This window comes from Halictus rubicundus, chromosome 7 (assembly GCF_050948215.1).
Source record: "Halictus rubicundus isolate RS-2024b chromosome 7, iyHalRubi1_principal, whole genome shotgun sequence".
NCBI classification, from domain to species: Eukaryota; Metazoa; Arthropoda; class Insecta; order Hymenoptera; family Halictidae; genus Halictus; species Halictus rubicundus.
Genome location: NC_135155.1, coordinates 8,095,377 through 8,116,603, shown reverse-complemented (window position 1 = coordinate 8,116,603; position 21,227 = coordinate 8,095,377). Strand labels below are relative to the sequence as shown.

Below are 21,227 nucleotides of genomic sequence, written 5' to 3'. Positions count from 1 at the left end.
ACAGTCGGGACCGCTCACCATAAATCCTTTGTAAACGGAATAGATGTCCGCTGCATCGAATTAGCATCGGATTAGCCGAGTTAGTAGTTTGTTTCCTATCCGAGGGAAGGATAGCCGGCGCGGCGGCGATATTGCGAATTTATGCGAGGCACGTACGGTCTGCGCGGCGCGCGGCGGTGGCGTTTCGGCCGCAGCCGCTGTGTGCGAACAAAAATCCCGTCGCTTTGATACGCGGCCGGCCGGGCTGCTCGTCGTACTTTTAATTAGCATACGATCGATTCCGTGGGCCCCTCGGTTCGACGTTTCGCAACGGTACTCCTCGTCGTCTCTGCGGCTCTCCCCGCCGTCTGCTGGCCCCCGGGAGCAACGGCGGCTGGCATTTCGAAGCTGTGCGAACCAATCCCGACGAGTTATGCCTTCCATGTCTACCAGCATCCCCTCGGATGCACCGAGTCATTCATGCCTTTCGAACTGTGAATGCACGCCGAGCCAGATCGAGGATAATTAAAGGCATCGACAGCGACGCGCGCTGTTACGAAAGTACACCGCGCCGCTGCTGTTGCTGCTCCCGTGCACCGGGGCGCGCTCGTCCAAGTGTCGGGGTTACGTCATCGATTCAAAATGTCGATACCGTTCGACTCTGTTTAGCCGAACACCCACGGGCACCCTGTGTACACGTAGCTTTTTCTTTTTCTTTTTTCCTTTTTCTCTTCCACCGCCGCGCCGCGCCGCGTCGCGCGGTGGCGGTTCACGTAGGAAACGCGACGCGTGGGCGCGCGAAAAGGACTAATTACGTGAAATATGGGTAACGGACGTCGAACAGTTGCCTCCCTCCTTATTAGTCGATTTACGCGGGCCCCCGGAGCCCGGCGGAGCGGAGACCGGCTCGCGTTCGATACTTTACGTCGAGGTCAATTCATTATTCAACGCTATTACTACCGGCATCGATTGCTCCGCTCGTGTACGCTTTTAACGTTCATTAAAGAAAAAGCGGCCGCCGGTGATAAATCTTGCAACGGCCGAAGTAAAAGTTCACTTTCCCATAAACTATCATTCTGTCGAAAATAATTCACCGCCCGAATGTATTAGAATGGAACTAATTGATCCGGATCAAATGGCGGCCGAGGAATGCGCCGCGATCGAACTATTGTAGTTCGGCGATTTACCAGATGAAAGGCGACGGAACGGTGGGCTCCTTCAGGGAGGTTTTCGGCGCCTCTTCTAGGGGATTTGACCCGAGAGACTTTGAGGCACTCGCGAACCAGATGGAAGACCGACTCGATTTCGTTTGGGAGACCTTTGGACTCTTGGAGTCACCTTTGAGAATTTTAGGAACTCTCGGGAGAATTGGGCTTCTTCGCGAAACTCTAGAAAGTCTTCAAGAGATACTTAAGACGTTTCAAGTACTCGCGAACCAGTTGGAAGACCTTTGGATCCTTGGGAGATGTTGGATCCTGTGGTTTTCGTTGGGAGATCCTCTCGGTTTCGTTTCGGAGACCTTTGGACTCTTTGGATCACTACTTAATACGTTCCAGGTACTCGCCAACCATTTGGAAGACCTTTGGATCCTTGGGAGGTGTTGGATCGTGTGGTTTTCGTTGGGAGACCTTTGGACTTTTTGAGTCATTACTTAAGACGTTCCAGGTACTCGCGAACCAGTTGGAAGACCTTTGGATCCTTGGGAGACCTTTGGAGACCTTGGGAGAACGTCTCGGTTTCGTTTGGGAGACCTTTGGACTCTCGGAGTTACCTTTGTGAATTCTAGGAACTCGAAGATCTACTTGAGGAACTCTTAGGAGAATTGAGCTTCTTCACAAAGCTCTAGATAGTCCTCAAGGACTGCTTAAAACGTTTGAGTTTAATCTGACGAATCTCCAAACTCTAGGGGTTCTCCATCGGAGGCTTCAGTATGTCCTCATCAAACTTTGAGGCTCTAGGATTCTTTCGAAGTCTTGAGACACTTTGGTACCACTTGGAAAACATTCAGATCATTAGGACGTATAGGGCTTCTCTCGAAAATTTTTCCAATTCCATTTGCAAGATTTTTGAGAATCCCTTTGGGAGGACTTCTGGGATCCATTTGGAGAGTGTTGAGACTGCCGAAGCAGATTCCTAGAAAATCCTTGAAAAATCCTCACATTTAGATTTAGTCTGAGAGATCTCTGGATCCTACAGATCTTCCATTACTTACAGATCTTAAGATACTTTTAGGAGATCTTAAGACACTTGGATTTCCTTTCAAAGCACTTAGGTTCATGACACTCGGATTTCCTCGGGGTATCCCCGAGACTTTTCGGATCCCCGTTCGCCAGTACAGTTACAATAAATAATATTTGACTACTTTCGTAGTCAGTGCATTACACTCGCGATTTCAAAGGTGCAGACCCGCCGTAAGATCTCTCGAAACGTTCGGCGACGACTAATATGTCGTTAAACATTTGCGGGTAACGGAAAATTAGCGTGGGCGCCAGGGAAAATACACAGAAATTACGTTGCCGGTTCGGCCAGAGGCGAGTATAATTTTTAAACCGAGTCGGGTCTGGGTGTTTGCTTTTCGGCCGCGCGCAGAATGTATGCGAATGCACGGGCGTATGTTTGCACTCGCGTCTACACAAGTTGTAGGCGCACCTTGCTGCGTTTGTATTACAAGTAATCATTCTCTCTTTACGTGGGACCGGTAGAGAACTGCTCTGACATCGTTCATTATCGCTCGCTCGAATCTGGACAACTACGCTCGTCGCTTTAATCATTGCGAACGAACCTGAAAATACACACAAACACAATCAAACTCTCGCGCAGAATAAATAAAGACTAAATTCTTGTCACTTACGTTCAGAAAATTGTAATCCACAGATTAGGGATGCCAGAATGTTGTACAATGAATCACGAACCTTATCATATCGGTTCATCTTCGAATGTGGCAAGAGCTCGAGTCAGATACGGTGTAAAGACTGAGGACTGAATCATGATCTAATTGTATTTAACACTGCGGATCTTTGTGCAAAGTAAAAATTGCTGCGTCGATTGCAAGGTACTAAAACCAAATAAATATGTGTACTTGTATAAAAATGTCAATTTCTATATAGGATGTCCCAAAAATGTAGAAAAACTTTGAAGGCGTTCTTGAGGTCATTTGAAGTAACTTTTTCCTTTACGAAAATGTTCTCCGCAGCTTTGTTTCCGAGTTATTAACGAAAAATACGGACCAATCAAAGCGCGGCTACAGCGAACGGGCTCCGCCTCGGCGCCAGGTCTCGCTGAGCGTAGCGTTGCTATTGGCCGCGCCAGAATCCGTCCGCTGTAGCCGTGCTCCGATTGGTCCGTGTTTTTCGTTAATAACTCCGTAACAAAGCCGCGGAGAACATTTCCGAAAAGGAAAAAATTGCTTCAAAAGACCTTAGGAACCACCCCTTTCAAGGTTCTCCATTTCTGGGACACTTTGTATAACTCCTCTTGTAATCGATGCAGATACTGATGCAGTCTATTTTGCATGGAGATCCGCAGTTCGTCACTCGCGCGGTGCAATAAAAGTGAATCGAAATCTCAACGAGCTGCAGGGAATTCGCAGAAGAAAATACAATCCGGTCGCTTGGCTCGTTTCGTCGCGGAGCACGGAGTCGACGACGTGGCGCAGGAATAACGAAGGAAACTTGGCGAAAATTAATATTTCCCAAACGTTGTCGCGAGTCCGCGTCCCCGGTCGTTTAAACCTTGTCAAAAAGCTGTTCCGCTTGCTAAGAAGGAGATCGACGCGAGGCTAGACCGTGAATTAGTGGGTAAGATTTGACGGCGTGGACGGGGGGCGAAGAACTTTCATTAAAACTTTCGTGACAAGCCCAATCTTCAAGCTCGTGTCCCGGCGAGTCAGCCCCGGGGAATGAGGCGTGAGAAAAGCGAGATAGCCAAAAAGTTTCCGCCCGGGATCTTCTTCCGCATGCAACTTTTTCTCCTTCAGCCGCCTCCCCGCCCCCCGCGTTGCCACAGCAATTTCAGTTTCCGCCATAATTACGTGCGTCGAGCATCCTGTTTCGCTCGCGGTTCCGAGCTATTTCGCTCCAACCTAAACGCAAGCCCGTCGTCGTCGTCGTGATACTCCGATTCGAAACTTGCCTTTTCCGCGAAAACAACGAAAACACGCCGTTCCCTTCGGAGACGTTTACTTTGTGCAAGATCGACAGTAACTGGCAGGTGGAACATTTATTTAAGGTTCTCTGAAATAAGCTCCTCACCCTACATCACCCGCGCAAACTCAGTGTTTTAGGATGCACATAGTTTTGTTAGAAAATTCGAGAAAAATATTGCGGAGCAATTTATGAAAAATAAACTCCCATATATTTCTGGTGGGCGAGAAAAAAAGGGTAAGTCAGAATTATTAATTGTGCAGAAAAGCACTTTTAAAGCAATTGTAAGATTTTGTACGTGGAAAATATCTATTCTGTCGCATTAGACTTACGAAATATTATATTTGATTTGAAAATATGTTTCTTGGAACATATACGTCATACTTAATTTAGAAACACCTTCCTTACAAAATAGACATCGTATTCGGTTTAAAAGCGTTTCTCTAAAAACGACAAATGTTATTTTGAATTTATTCTTATTTGTTTTGAATTGAAGGAAAAAATTGAGCAGCAGATCGTCCGAGCTCGTCTCGAAGGGCTCCACTTTCACTTCCTCCTCGTCCTCTTTTTAGAGCCGCTTTTGTAGTAGAGAGCTAACGCGAGAGCGAATGCATTACTAAGGAAAAGCAACTCGAGAAGTGAAAGTAAAAGCTTCATCCTTTAAAACGAGCGCAAGTAAATTATTAACTGATTTTTCTCTTCGCAAAGTGATAATCTAAGTGTTCCGCGGTTTATTTGGTTCGTTAGCGCACGTAAACATTTAAGTGATCCCAGCGGATCGAGCAACGAGATCACGTGAAAAGCAACACTTCACAGATTTTACTGTTTTTACAGGTTAATGTTACATTTGAAATCTAAATTTAGCAGAGGATGTTTCGGAGAGCACTGCAATTAACGGCGGAAACATAGCACGTGAAAAACAGCGCGCCAAAGCCGAACCTCGGCTATAAAACATTTACTATGGCCGTTTCTTTTTGTTATCGAACGTTACAGCCCGAAGGGCGGTTTTTTATTCATCAATTTTTGAGAGCCCGATGAAAATCTGGAACAATATCGAGCGCTATAAATTGAAACCTGAAACAAACTCCATCGGAGCGCTGCCATTTTTTTGCTGTTATTCGCAATCGAGTTAGTTCGCGGGCGTGGAAAAAAGGGTACGGTCGCAACGAACGTGATGTCAATCCGAAAGAGGAACAGAGTCAACGTTCATTTGCGAGTCATTAACGGCATTCGCCGAGTGAAACGTTACGCGGCCTATACGTTTCGTTATGCCCATCGTTTGAATCTCGCGGCGATAAACAAACGCGGACGAAATCGGCCGTTCGTTGGAATACTTTCGACGGCGATCTCGATAGCAACGAAACATCGACTCGTTCCCCCCCCCCCCCCCCGATTCTCGTGTTTCGGGATAAAAACCTTCGTTCCTCCGGGGTAACCGGGAACGCTTGTGCACCTGCGAGCGCACATGTTTCCCCAGATACTCCCACGCTGTTGTCCGTGCGATTGTCGAAATCGAGGGGGCGAACGATTGCTCGGAGACGAGCTATCTCGTTCGATGCCCCGAAATGCGAACCATCCCGGATATTTGATCAGCTACGTGCCCTTATTTCGGCCGAATGCAAATCGAATCGTGCCGCCCTTTTTTTATTTTCCTTCGCGGCGACCCCGGACAGCAAAGCGGAATACAAATAAGAAAGATAGGGATTGGATACATATTTAATATTGCAACCAGAAAATGTTAACGTCCGCTGTGTTCGCACAGAGGCTGCGGATATTCCTGCGCGGAGATTGGAATCAAATATTTGAGAGAAAAACTGGTTAAACAGATCACAATCTTTTCTCATCTCGCCATCGATCACAAGAACCAAGGAAAAATTTCTTTCTCTCTTCGATGGTTTTAATAATGTCTTTTTTAATATTTCTACCGTTTCGAGTTATATCTCGGCTCATCTTGCTGTCTTTCAGAAACACGCAGCTCAGCAATTAATTAGGTCTCCCTGGGGAATTGAAGGCTCTATGACTATCTACAAACGAAATACAGTGATTTCTCTGTATATGTCGCCAAGACCTCGATGATGAACGTCGCGGAATTATCCCCACTACCGTGAGGCAAACCCGTCAGGTGTCTCGCATCTATCTTGCCCCATGGTGCCCCGCGGTAACGGCGCTTACTGGGAGGGGACAGTCTCAATTCAGACAAAAATGTCCACCTCTGCCACCTAGACTGACTTGTTCGAATTAAAACAATTTTTCTGAATCTTGAAAAATTGTATCGAACAAAATAATTTTACAGAAGTGTTTTTCTCTCAGGGTATCGTTAAACACGCCACGAGATAAACGCTGGGAGCATTCTAAACCAGAACAGGGCAGGAAACTAACTTATACCACTTCGTCCAAGTCAAGGAAATTTTTCCGAATATTAAAAAATTGTAGCAAACAAAATAATATTATAGAATTATTGTTCTCCTAATATATGGTCAAGGATGCCACAAGACAAACACTGGGAACATTCTAAACCAAAACAGCGCAGAAAACTAACTGGTACCACTTCGTCCAAGTCAAGGAAATTTTTCCGATTCCTAAAAATTTGTATCAAACACAATAATGTTATACAAGTATTGTTTTCCCAAGATACGGTTAAGAATGCCACAAAATAAACGCTGGGAGAATTCTAACCTAGAACAGGTCAGGAAACTGGCTTGCATCACTTCGTCCAAGTCAAGGAAATTTTTCCGAATCCTAAAAATTTGTACCAAACAAAATAAATTATAAAAGTATTGTTTTCCTAAGATACGGTTAAGGATGCCACAAAATAAACGCTGGGAGAATTCTAAACTAGAACAGGTCAGGAAACTGGCTTGCATCACTTCGTCCAAGTCAATGAAATTTTTCCGAATCCTAAAAATTTGTACCAAACAAAAGAATATTATAGAAGTATTGTTCTCCCAAGATACGGTTAAGAAAGCCGCAAGATAAACACTAGGAGCATTCTAAACCAGAAAAATGCAGAAATTGTGTCACCAAGTCAAAGCAATCCCACATCAAATCACTTTTACAAACGCTGAAGCTGCATTTCTCATTATACCTCGGTCCGCTCTTACTCAAAGTCCGCCGATTACGATCTGGATCCCCTCTGGCCACTCTAATCGGCCTGGCCGCAGCTCGGAACACTATCGCCGAGCTTCTGGCACACGCGCGATAATTCTTCTGGATCCCGATCGCGATAACGATCGCGTCCCGTTCGCGCGACACACGCTCCCAGCCGGACTTCTCGCGGTAATTTTAATTACGGCCATGAATAAATGCATTGATATCGGTCGGCTGACGCCCACGCGACCGTGTCACGTCGACGGAGACAGATTCCGCGAGAAAAAGGCCGGCGGAGACGGTGGATCGTGCGAAAACGGGACGGAGCGAACGGCCCGGAGAGAAAATCATGTAAAACCACGTCGTGACACCTGCAACCAGCGTCGCGCCGGCTTCCACGGGTCTAACCAGGATGTGTTACCCAAGGCATTGTCGCGACAAGACAAACGGTCTCTACGTGGGGCACGGGAGGATGTCGCGCGGAACGTCGACGACGTCTTCTGGGCGGGACCAACGGCGAAAGAAATTTATGCCGTCGCTGGCCCGACGTCGTAATGAACCCTCGCAGCTGACGTCACGGGCAGCACTCAAAACGGTTCGGAAAATATTGGCTTGTTCGGAAAGTAATTTCGTTCCTCCTGGAGGGATGGCGTTGCTACCATTTGTTATTACCAGACTGCGGCTGTTTTATGCATTCATGAGAAAAATGGTTTCGCACAATTTAAAGCAGTGGTCGTAATCGAGAGCTTTTAGACCGTCAGCGTATTAGTTTCAGTTCAATAAGATAATTGGAAGGAGAAAAATTTGTTCATTTGTGTCTTGCGGTCAATGTGATCATATTTTATTTTGCATAAAGGTCAGTCTTGTTATTACTTCACTTTATTCCAAGTCGCGAGATCACTGTATATCTTCGAAGCTGAAGTTTAGGACGCCATTTCGTGCCTCACTGTGCTTCATAACCTTTCAAGGTTATGAATTATTTCAATTTTTATTTCCGTCACATTTTGCTTTTTCATTACCGCAAACATGCACCGCAAGCTAGGGAAAAGTTGTAAGCTGTTTACAGAGGGGATTGCAATTTATTCAAAATCTTTTTCGCACGCCATTTAATAAACCAATGTTCCCGGCGACCAAAAAAAAATTCAGGTGTTTTTGTCCAATTTTCATTAGCCTGAGGATTTATATGCAAAACAAAAATAGTCCAAGTCAACTGTAAAGAGTCAAAGTTAAATGAAAATGTATCTGCTCTTTCAATCATCTTAAAAATCGAAAATGTTTTTCAGTTGTGTATTTGTTATTCCAATTTTTCCACCAGGAAGATTACCGTTCTACACAATCTCTACACCTAATGAAATGATCAAAATTTGTTTAGACACCGTTTCTGAAACCGGACAAAACCTTCCGGCTAAAAATCATTAATTTCTAGTCATTAGAAACATTCAATTAATAACGTACAAACCGCGTATCTTAACGAGACACATGATTAACGCAGGCCTATAGACAATGGTTCAGAAACGTCTCGGAAACAAAGAGACGAGAACCAGTGACGAAGTAGCTGCTGCGACGATCGCATCAAGCAAATCGCGGGAAGCCGAGCCTAAACGGGCGTGAATAGTTGCTTAGGCGACTCGATCGTTTATACGTTTACACGGTATCGGCGTCGTCGTCAGCGTTCGCCGCGCATGAGGGGCCGCGAAGAATAACGAGGATAGTCGTAATTACTGAACTGTTCTTAATGGTCACCCCCGGCCGCCTCTTTGAATGCTAAGTGCAGAAGCTGCGACGGAAACGGCAATTAAGACCGCGCTCGTAGAATACTTCCCGGGCGATGCTTGACCGTTTTAACGTGGCCAACCAGCCGCGAATCGACCTGGCCGCCGAAAAAAAAAGAAAAAAGAAAAAAAAAGGTAGAAGGAAATTAATTCTTTCTTTACATTTCTATAGAACAAAGAAAAAAAGGGGAGCTATTCAATTACGATAAACCAAAGACCTAATGACGCCTGGATCTAATTTCCAGCGAGTACGGTGATTTCTCGATATATGTCAGCAACACGGATCTCGATGTCGTTTATCCTCCAGGAGTCATTCTTTGATCCATAAACATAACACGGAGACCACTGCTAATCCAGTAACAAAATTTCGTTATCTTTCGTGAAAATGATGCCAAATACGATATAATTTCAATGACATTTACGTGCGAAATGAATAGACTGCGGAATTTATGCGTTTGTGACAAAAATGGGTAGGCGTATTTTAAAACAGTAAAAACATTAGAAAAATTCTGTTACATTATTCTCAACCAATTAAACATATTAAAAAAGAGAATAAATTTCTGTTTCACTCCAGTCTGTTGCAATTCAGGTAGAAAATTTTTATTTTGTATAAACATCCGCGATGAACAACGAAAGTTACACCCCATTGCAGTTATATTAACGGAAAATTAGTGTAAATATGATCCTAGTGATATCTCGTGTTCGGCATCATCTTAATCAGAAAAATTCCACAAACATATTGATGAAAGTCTCATAAAAAAATAATGAAAAACAAAGAAGTTTTGTTATTGGATTAGTAGTGGCCTCCTGGTCTCACACCGATATACCCGACCCGTATTATGTGACACGTTACACTTCTCGGCGACCGAGGGGGATAAATCCGCGACATATATCGGCGACGCCTCGGCGACGCCTCGGCGACATATACAGAGAATTCGCTGTATTCGTGACTCCGGGAACTTTCCTCGTTCTGTCCCGAGGCTCGCTAATTGGTATGCGCGGGATATCGTGTTTATCAAGTTTTAATGTACCTCGAACGACCCGACTAGCAGATTCCGAATCGCGGCCATTGAATCGTTGCGGGTCGAGTCGCGTGGGCGTGCAAGGAAACAGAGACGGCTGGGAATGCCGATGTCTTTGAGACCGGGAGGAGATAACGTTCTTTTTCTGGAACGCTTTGATTGATGAAGTTACGCGCGCGCTCGTTGCTGCTGAAACGTGCAACATTCTCGCGATACCGGTTGCCCGCGACAACGTTACATTTCCGTCCGACGCGGGGCACGAGAATCAATTAGCGGACGCGAATATTAAACCTCGCTGAATAGATAACAGCCGGTGGCTCCCCGGTTAATTGCGAATCGACGGCCGTCCCGTCGCCGCGAATTGCTTCGTTACGGTTGCAGTTTATCCGACCGCTATCCTAAAAGATGCAACGCCAACTACAAATTCAACCGCGAAGCTGGCGACCGGATCGTGCTCGGTTCTCGGAAGACCTCGCCCCGGCCATAACGAAAACAGCTGCGACGTGCTAATCGGCAGAATATTTGCGCAGCTGTTAGCACTCGCTTCGGGAAAAATCGGCAACTCCCCGTTCACATTTATCCGCCGATTTCCAGCGTCGTAGAGATCGTGAATGTCTCGTAAACAACTTTCTTAATTGATTTCGAGGCAGTACAAGTATATTTGCCGATTTTTCTTCGCGCTCCTGCGCGACAAAAAGCTGTTTCCGCGCGGGGCGTTGCGTCTGAATTCGTCCGTGTAATTATCCTATAAGGCTGTTCGAAAACGTGTCGCGCTTAAGTGGAAGCGCCACGAATATTTCAAGGTGAAACGAAGAAAGCGAGATGGTTGGCGTAATGATGCTCGCGATGAAACTGACCCCTTCAAAGCGACACGATGCTTACACCAGTGGATATTTCATGTTTATAAACATGAGTGTCGATGAAGCGGGTCGTTAGTGTCGGTTTGCATTATGTTTGCATCTCAATCGACGTATTACTCCAGCGGGGGAACGGGAATTGCGAGCGTTCATTCATACCGTGATTGAAAAATGGCGGGCGACCTTAGAACAATGCTGGTTGGTTTACCCAGCTAATAAAAAATATAGTTCCATTCGGAAAATTGACCACCACGAAATCTCGAAGACACCTCAGTGTCGCCGGATCGAGAAAATCGAGGGGAATACCCCCTCTCTGATGACCAGAGTAACATGTGACACGTTGCGCGTGCGCGATGGGGACGCAACGATGACATACCATGTCGCAAATTTTAGGTTATTGCCGCGTATCGTACCTGTTACCTACTTAACGAAATGAATTATTATTATAAATAAAATGAATTTTAACTACCCGTTCGGGCTTGCCCTCAAGGTACGACTATCGAATGCAGTGTGATCCAAATTAATAGTGCGATTCTGAACGCCATCGTCATCGTCAAACGTTGCCTCAGTCGCGCGAGGAACCACGCGGCACGTCACGTGACCAGTCTACGGTCTTAGTGGGGGACGTTGGAGTGTGCTCATGGTGGTGGAAGGGGGGAAGTGGAAGGGGAAAAGGAGGAGAGGAAACAGATACCCAAATGGGCATCTTGTGGCGACACTGCTCCACCTAGTTGAAATCTGGCCAGTAAACATTCGTTGAAGAAATTATTGAAACAATAGTAAATAACATGGGAAGAATGACGGGTGATACGTTAATGGATTCGCTTTGGAATGGTCTATTAGCTAGCTAATCAAAAATATCGTAGTAGGAAAATTGAAGACCATCTAGAAATCGCAAAGACACCTCTACCTAGTTGAGATCTGGCCATCGGTTCATTGAAACAATTTCTGAAACAGTAGTAAATAACCCGGGAAGAACAATTTATCTATTCGCTGACATAGCTCAGGCCTGGCCAACTTCTTCCCCGCCGTCGCTTCCCGACCCCCACCGCCAATTTACAGGTTCCCCCACCACTGACCACTTTATATTACCCTACAGCAGTATCACCAGATCAAGACTAGTGCCCCCACTCTGAATTCCCCTTCTCCCGCGCTTCCGCCGCGTTCCGGTCACGTGATGCGTTTCGTCTCCGCCTGTCATACTCCGATACTGACATTTTCCCCTCAATTCGTGCTCCCTCCCCTCATCTGGCGACACAGTCCTACCATACTTTCATCTTTCCTGGAGATAACCTCCTACATAGGTTCCTAGACCCACACCCCCTACTCCCACAACTCCATGGGAGCGTGGTGGGGGGTCTCAGGAGTGGGAAGAGGACTCGCTGGTGGCTCGCGAGCCACCAGTTGCCCAGGCCTGATCGAAATCAAAAGTTTCACTCAGAAATTGGAAGAACGTCTTGAAGTTTCAAACGCACGTTCACCTAGATAAAGACTCGCGTCCCGTAAATTACGACAATCGGTAAACCACCCGCGTGTATCGTTCAATCCTCCGCTTCACACGAGCCGGGACTTATCAGTCGGGATCGGATGCCTTCGGTGTTTTCCTTTCTTGAATGACAACTCGCAGACGGTCTAAAAATTCCCTGGCTCGTCGATTCCGCGCCTTTCACCGTGGAATCACCGGATCGTCCGAGCGCTGGCGAGGCGGCCAGACGCCTTGGAAACAAGCGGTCTCGGCTCTGAAAAGAAATCGAAACCGTCGATTCCGTGCACGTTCGCGGTCCGTCTCGGTAGGTGCAAGAAGTAGTCGCGTCGGTCGTTACCGACGCTCTCCCGAGAGCGTTAATGGATTCACGAATGTCGAATACCCGGTAAATCGAATGTTTCCCGCGAACGGTCTTAGTCACCGTTTCGACGTAAAGGTGGAGAGCCGCCGTTGCGGCTGGAATCGTAAATGCCAGAGGAGAGCTAAACTCGTGTATTATTCGCGATTCGTGCGTCGCGATCGAGGCCCCGGCGAACGGAAGAGCCTCGGGATATGTGGGTGTGAGTCTATGCTTCTCCGCACACGTCTACAGAAACGTCTGCATACCTCTGTTGGAAACGCGTGTGTACGTCGAGTGCGCGTGCGTGTGTGTCGGTGGTCCGGGACGAAGAAATCTCGACAAGGTTGCGCCGAAGGCATGTATCTCCGGGATTATAATCGCAAATCCCCGGCTCGCATAAAATGTAGATTAGAATACACATCCGCATTAACATAGATCGCTTTGACAGACGTCGCGGCGTGGTACCGCTCGCGGTGTGTTCCCCTACGCAGGAAGTATGTTGACTTTTAAGATATACGCTCTCTCCTTCTCTCTCCCTCTCTCTCTCTCTATCCATCGTTCCTTCGGAAACGAATACCAGAGCCACGGGGAACAGATGGTCCCGCGGTCGCCCGCTGGTAAAGCACCGTAAACGTCAACGGAAACCGTCGATATTCGCTGCATTGTATGCTGATCGCTTAGGCCTGCCTTCCGCGCGACGCAGAAAATGCGACCGGACAGTTTTTTCTTGTTTTTTGTTATTTTTTTTTTTGTCAAGTGTTTCGCTGGCGGATGCCTTCCGCAGGACGTGACCAATTGTGTTTCGTGGTATCAACTCTTGCAACGCGATCTCGTCTTCTACTTTGATCGATAGATCGCTTGGAGGAGTCAATTTTGCATTTTGGTGTTACAGTTAATTCGCGATATATGTCAGCAACACCGGTCTCGATGTCGTTTATTCTCCAGATATTCTGTGATCTGCGCCGAACGACGACAAGTACAGCGAGGCTCACCGCCGAGGTGTGTGAATACATTCGTCCTATATTTTATTAGTCAAAGTCACCGCGGCAAATGTTGTCGAATATTCTTGGTATTGTGTTGCCGAGGTCTCTCGAGCTCCTTGGCCTCTCACGGGGGGGGGGGGTTTACCCCGCGGTAGTGGGGATAACTCCGCGACATTTACCGTCCGGACCTCGGCGACATATATCGCGAATTCACTGTACTTCTGGTGTTTCGATAATGAAGTTCTCACCTAACACTGTCGTTTATTTCAGCAGTGAAGAATCGATACACAGTGGCAATCGTTTGTTATCATAACGCCGGTGATCGATGACCGCCGTGGCGTTGAACGTGTTAATAGGTGTTCGGATACGAGAGACTCGGTCGTATCGCTGCAAGGGCAAACCGTGGAACACAGAGCGGACCGAGGGACTCATGCTCGTCGAGTTGGCATGACTCATCCCGCGCACGTTGAAATCACGGGGCCATATTGTGCAAGATTTCAGTCCGGGCGATATAACTTATGGGTCCGATTCGAATCTACAACTCACGAGGCATCATGGCGATAATTATAGCCTGGCTATCGGTCTTGGACGCATCGATTGACCCACGCGTCCGTGGATCGCTCGTCACTCGGACGCTCGGAACATGCACGCCGATGCATTTCGTACAATAGCGGCCACGAGAGGAACGCTTAAAGAGCGTACAAAAGGTGTGCGAGAAGTGAAAAAGAGAAAAAGTAAAGAGAGGAGTGGGGGGGGGGGGAGAGACAAGATCGTCTACCTGGTCCCTTTTATGCCCGGCGCACAATGACGGCCGGACGTTTCGTTAATTTCAATGAGCCCTTTGTCAGTCTCACCTGCAACAAAAAAAAGGTGGAAGCCATTGATTATTACACGCGTCTCGTCAAAGTAAACGCGTGATTACCGAACGCAAACGCGCGCGCATTACCAGCGAATGGCTCATTACACTTTACGCTCGGCTGGCCCGGCAGCCTAGGTCAAAGCCGTGTTTCATTCGTCGTTCGTTTCCGGATAATCGAGCAAAGTATACGCGAGATGGCCACGAAAGAACGACCCGAAAATTTCGCCGTTCTGGGCACCCGGATTTTGGAACATTTTTGCCGCCAAATGACAGCTAATATCAAGACTAATATTAATATCAATCGCTGTCAATTTTCAAGTTGAGTCCACAATTGGTTTCTGAGATATCGAAACGTACGGATTTTTCGGCAATTTTAATACGTTCTTTTAGCTTTCAGAAATTTATAATCTATGTTACATAAAAATAAAAATATCGGTTCTTACGAATTTTGAAAATCCACATCTAAATTCATTATTAAAAATTGCAGAAACCTGGAAACTGTTTTTAAAGTGCGATGTAATGCATTAACGAACTTTGATCTGTGATATCTCAAAATCTGAGTGTCAAGTCAATTTAAAAATGTTCAGCGCTTCATGTCTCGACATAAACTATTCTACGCAAAAATTGGAGCTAATTCGAGGGATCCAAAATGGCCGGAAAAAATCCCTCATTCTTGGGTCACTAGTGAACGCGGCGTCTATTCGACGAGGCATCACGTTGATCCATGGGGGGAGGGGGAAAGAGGATTAAAACCGCCACGAAATTCCCTTATGAGACGTCAAATGATTCAACCGGGAAACGTGTCGTCCGACTAATCCAATAACAATCCAATTTCCGAGAAAATTGAGACGCCGGAATTAATGAAAGATACTACGTCGTCGCTTCGACAAAAATCGCTATCGTAAACTCAATCAGAGCACGGTCTTACTCAATTACGAACGGAATTCGTGTCTCTCATTTGATAGTTTAATCCTTCGGATCAAATCTCTGCGTCTACGATGTGAAGAGGTATATTTTGGGATTTTCTTTTTAATGAAATAAACGAATCAGCTGTTATTAAAATTGTAATGATTATTTATCAAGGCAGTGGACCCACCGTCAAGATAAAAATTTAATACACGAGATCATCTTTCATTTTTTTTATTCCAGACAACTCCAACAAAAATTATTCAACTGTAATTATTGAATTCTCTAAAGCTGTCCATATCTTATATACAAGTAATCAATGTAATTTGTATTATAACAGCATTAACACTCTGAGTGCTACCAAAAGTGGAACACGAATTATTTTTATTTTTAATTTATCGAGTGTAGTAAATTCGATTACAATTTGCAAAATGCTAGAAGAGAAGCAGAGGTATTCTCAGAGTAATTCTACAACTTTTCGATTTTTATTTCACTCAGTAAATGATTTTGAATTTATAGAATTTTTGAGGCTGCTGGGTAGGCACTCAACGCGTTCATTGTCCCCAAAAAAAAATTCCTAAACTGTATTTCTGAAGTAAGAAATCAAAAATACTGTGCTTTGTGTCTTCGGCCAACGATAAGAAATTAACAAAAAGTCGCAACGCTGCTTGCTAGGCAACGCTGCGCCAGAAAATCTGCACAAACTTGTGTCCGTTCGCGCAGTAGCAGATATCAAACGCGATTAACCAAAGCGGTTTATCGCTATAAAAAGTAGTAGGTTCGGTTGCGAGAACCAGGGGGATGGAAAAGGCAGGAAACCGGGGGCGAATAGAAAACGGAACGTGGGAAAGGGCTCCCGGGCCGTAGTGCATTATCGTAAGCCGAAACTACTGAAATAGAAATTTCGGGTAATACCGTGCCTAGCCCGAGTTTTATCGGGTTAGCCAATTACTCGAAACTCCGAGCACCGGCGAGCCACGCTCTCTCCCGCGCCACGTTGCGTCTTCCACCGTAATAGAATACGAGATTCGATGTTCACAACATTCGGAAAAGCGGATAACACGTTTCGATAACCGATGGGCTTACAGATTTTTATGCGCTAAACGCGATCCCGAACGTCGGGATTCTCCATCGGTTTCTATGAAACCTAGTTTTGAACAAAATTGTAAAAGTTTCAAAATGATTTCTCCCTAATTTAACCCTTTGCACTCGAAGCTATTTTAACTCCAAAATGAATCACTTCTTCCGACCTAGAATATTTCCCTTCTATATATTTTTGTTTCATGTTATAGATACGAAAATGGTGCAATTTACTCGTACAATACTGAAGTGCGTAGTAATTTATTAAATACAAACAAATTTAATAATGTAAAAAATAGTTTCAATAGCGATACAGCAATTTTTAGTGCCGCCTTACAGTCGCCATTCGAGTGCTAAGGGTTAACACTAAACACTATCCTTGTCACAGTCAAATGACCAATTCTTCACAATTATTGAAATTGTAAAAACGCATCTACAGTGAACTCTCGATATATGTCAACAACATGGGTCTTGCCAGCGACATATATCGTCCAGGAGACATGCCCGAGCCGTGTCATCTTTACACTCCTCGGCGTCCGAGTCCCCCCGGATACCCCGCGGTAGTGGGGATAACTCCGCGACGTTTATCATCCAAGCCTTGGCGACACATGTAGAGAAATAAATTACAATAAAAATCGTAGAGAATCCACATCAATTTTTTTTTAAATTGGTTTATTTTAGGTCGTTGTCGTTTGTACAAGGCAGTGTGTACCAGTGGAATTATCTCGGATATGTTTTAATTGAATTAAAAAATTGAGGGCCCAAGGAGAAATTTAATTACGCCGAGCGATCGAGCGGATCTACGCCGTTCGGAAACAGTGAAAGAAATTTGGAACGGTGATTTCGATTTCGATTAAGATGCCGGGGACACGGGGCGAAGGTTTATCAACGGCCGGGTAATTATTGAAATTATGATTTGGATCGTTCGCGGCCGACGGTATCGGTCCCCACGAGGAGCCCGGTTATACCTTTCGACGAAACTGTGTTTCTCATTCCACATTCAGATCGCTGATCCAATCTTAAGCACCGCGGGGACCGGCGTTCAAGATTGCCTCGCGACCACCGGGCTCTCATCTTTTCCTCTCCCACCGTCGTTCGACTCCGAACGACGGCTCCAGGGAGGACGTTACTGTCGAATGTCTGCGAAATTTACAACAGTTTGCTACTTTTGCGGCGGCGGTTGCTTCCCGTTCGGCGAACATTTGTTTTACACACGGTTCATTTGGTACCGACGAGCTAACGTGGCTCGCAATGGCGTCGTGCGATGCTTCTGATAGCCTTTAACACTAGGTTTTTTTTTTTTATTTATTTAGCATTTGAAACCCTTCTGGGTTTATTCCGCTTTACAGGAATAATAATATAAGTGGGTACAATAATATAGTATACAGAGATAGAACAAGAAGAGTACAATAATAATACGATTGAATACGATAAAACTGTCCGTTAATACCAAATACGTAGATTGCAATTTTTGAAAAAGGAATGAATACAAAGACAACCTTCAATATTTGGCTTCGCTATAAGTGTGTCTACGTTAAGAGGTAGTTGAAGGCCCATACTAAGTAGGGCCTTTGTTAGCTTGCGTCTTTGCGGATTATACAATTCGCATTGCCATGTTATATGGTCAAGGGTTTCGCAGTCCCGATTGCATTTGCACTGGCTATCATTGACAATACCTACTCGCGCTAGTGAAGCAGCCAGGTTATAGTGATCGGAACGCATTCTGTTAATTGTAACAATAAAACTTCTCCCTAGTTTTAAATGGGCGAACCAGGGAACAGGGCTTTCATTTAAAAATGATTGAAAGAATTTTTTACCCTTAAAGAAACCTTGATTTTTTATAAATTCGAAAGTACGATCTTTGGCCTGTTTTTTTAAACTCCTCAAATAGATCAGTGTAGGGAACCGCAGGAATATTTACAGTGTTCATTGACGTTGTCGACTTAGCTGCCCTGTCCGCATTTTCATTGCCTTGAATTCCGATATGCGACGGAATCCAGAACAATTTAACGAAGCTGTTATGATTATTATTGGTCGGCAAATTGTATTTTCTTTTGATTTCAAGGATGTACGGGTTAGTTTTAACATCTGCTTTGGTGCTTTCCAAAACACTAGGTTCACGGGACCTGCCAAAATGACGGATTCTACTATTTTTAATTTATTTGAATTATCCAACAAATTTATTTCTTTGGGCACACATTATTCAAAAAACGACGAACAATTTGGGTATACACATTCTTGTTACTTTTATAAAGCAATGTAAAACGGTCACTGTTAGTAGTACCCTGTAAACCTAATGTTAATAGCACCGTGTCAAACATGCTCCAATAATTGCGAAAAATATTTATATTGGATGTATTGTTAAAAACAACTTTGAAGCAGGGACAATAAAAATGTAGCAGTGCATAGCTAAGAAATGTATAAATGCAACAAATGCGAATTAAATAGGCTTCTTCTCTTCGATGAGTATTTGTTTTTATTTTATTTAATTGACAAAGATTTATAGAATGCAAATCGAATCACTCGAATAACACCGAGCTTTAAAAGTGACTGATACATGTTGTCTTATAAAAATGACGAGATTCGATGTATTTGGACTTAGTGCATCTTTGCAATTTCAGTAATTGTAAAATAAAAAATCTGGAGCCGGTCATTTCGACCTAGGTTTATTGTTAACGATCAAATAATTGGAGTTGCAGAATCGAGGAAGCATGAGCCGAATAACCTATAAAACTGATGATTACGACAGCTCGATGATTAATCGTCGAAAGAGTTCCGGGCGTTTCGAAAGATGTTTGCAGTTGGACTCAACACCTGGTCGTCGCTCGAAGGAAGTCGCAGAGGCGAGCGTATAACCAGGAAAATCGAACGTCGCCGAAGGATCAATATATCGGGGTCTCCGATACGACGAACATGACCAATGCTCGCCAGATTAATGACCTCGTCGCGATTACGGACGGCCCACCACTCACGATCGTATTAAAGTCGGCCTGATCTCTCTCTCTCTCTCTCTCTCTCTCTCTCTCTCTCTCTCTCTCTCTCTCTCTCTCTCTCTCTCTCTCTCCTCTCTCCCTCTCTTTGCCCGAGAAATCGAGATCGAGGCCCCGGACTCGCGTTTGGAATTGATTTTCTGGTGGCTCCTCCGAACAACGCTGACTCGATAAATTCGCGATCGCCGCTCGAGATAAACTATCGCACGCATCGCGGTACCCGGGGGACAGTATTTATTATGTCCTGACAATTCCCCGCGGCGTATCGCCAGAAAATTAAACCGACAAGCTGCCGTACGCGCCGCACAGACGTAATTAACCCTCGCTTACCGGGCCCGCGATCGACGTGGGTTCGTTTTGACCCGGTCCGAAAGTAGGCGATCCGAGAGACGTGATTCGTTCTGCGTCGAACCACATCTCGCTGTTCATTTTCAGAACAGCGTCCTCAATCAGAGGACTACAATTTTCAACGACCGTGGAAATATATTTAGCCTGTTAATCCTTCAGGGAATTATAGCGAGTGGTTCAAACCGATTGTTATAATTGGATCATTACGCAAAATGAAAATTGTCCAAGTACATTGTGAGGAACCGGAGATAAATGAAAATGCATTTTCTCTTTCGACACTTTGACATTTAATGAAAGAAAAATTGAAAGAAATTAAATGTATGATATTGAGTGGTGCTCCAACTTTCTTGAATTTTACGGGTCCTAATCAAATTTGGTACGATGAATATATTAACTTAAAAATTCGTTTAAAAACCCGGAGAAATAATTTCGTCACCCACATGTGGGTGACATGGCAGTAAACGTGTTAATGGGAGTGGTTCAAACCGATCGTTATAACGAGTCTGCAGATCTTTATGCAAAATAAAAATTGTCCAAGCAAATTATAAGGAACTGGGGACAAACGTAAATGCATTTCCTCTTTTAATAATTTTAATAAGCTCGAAATAATATAACAATATTATTCGATTCTTCCAATGCTTTGACAGTTTTGTATTTAACCAATTTTTGTCACGAATGCATAAAATCCACAGTCTACTCACAATAAACAGTATTCTAATTTGAAAATTTTAATCTAAATCCACCACCATAGGAATATCGATATCGGGTCAGAGCAGACCCGAGGACCCGTGATCGAGGGAGGGCTTCGAGACTGTATCGCAACCGGGTAGTTTCCGGATCGGCGGGAAACGCCGGGTTCGATCGTGATTCGTGGAATTCTGTCGAGACCGCGGTGCCATATTTTACGATTAATACGATTACCATCGGCTATGACGTGACCGCGCGAACGCTCGCCTATTGAAAGGATAATGCACGATACAACGTTTCCAGTTCAATCAATGGCAGCCAATAATGGTTCTTTCCGGAGCCATCGTGCGCGCACAATGGGCGCATAACTTATTGATCATCGGCGCACGCGATCCTTACAGCCTCGTAACGCCGGGCCCGTTCTAATCTCGATCGAGCAAAGAGCCGCAATTATGGTCAACCTGCATTTACATCGATCTCAGATAATATCCATTATTCGATGCTCCTCTCACGGTGCTCTCGACGCTTCTCAGTCGGTCGCAAAGTGGCCGCGCGATCCGCGATCCGTTCCCTCTTCCGGTTTGCCAGCGTGTAGCGCAGAAAGAGGGAACGAGAGAGGGATGAGATATCGACAAGCTGTTTTTCAACGTAACCAAAGTTGTTCTGCGTCTGACACTTTTCTGCTTAAA

The 21,227-nt window shown here is 45.1% G+C and overlaps 1 protein-coding gene across 8 annotated transcripts in view; it reads right to left on the bottom strand.

Annotated features, from left to right (window-relative positions):
* The window catches only part of Kug (FAT atypical cadherin kugelei), a 751,012-nt gene that overhangs the window by 667,872 nt on the left and 61,913 nt on the right, over positions 1–21,227 (bottom strand). The window lies entirely within an intron of this gene.